Source organism: Carassius auratus, chromosome 32, assembly GCF_003368295.1.
Source record: "Carassius auratus strain Wakin chromosome 32, ASM336829v1, whole genome shotgun sequence".
Lineage (NCBI taxonomy): Eukaryota > Metazoa > Chordata > Actinopteri > Cypriniformes > Cyprinidae > Carassius > Carassius auratus.
This window is the reverse complement of record NC_039274.1, coordinates 28,027,081-28,027,288: the sequence shown is the minus strand read 5'-3', so window position 1 is coordinate 28,027,288 and position 208 is coordinate 28,027,081.

The following is a 208-nucleotide window of genomic DNA, read 5'->3' as shown; positions in this document are numbered from 1 at the left end:
TATTTAGTAACTTTTAGTATGGCATCAAAGATAAAAGCAGAATAAAAGATGCAAAACTCTACACATGATTTCACTGCGTCTGTAAGAAGAGTGGGGCTATATGATGGCAGACTGGCAGTAATGCTATAAATACTAGCATGCTGCTGCAGTAACTATAAGCTTCACCCAGAAGGAATATCTGATTGCCATGAGGTTGCTCTTTAATAGC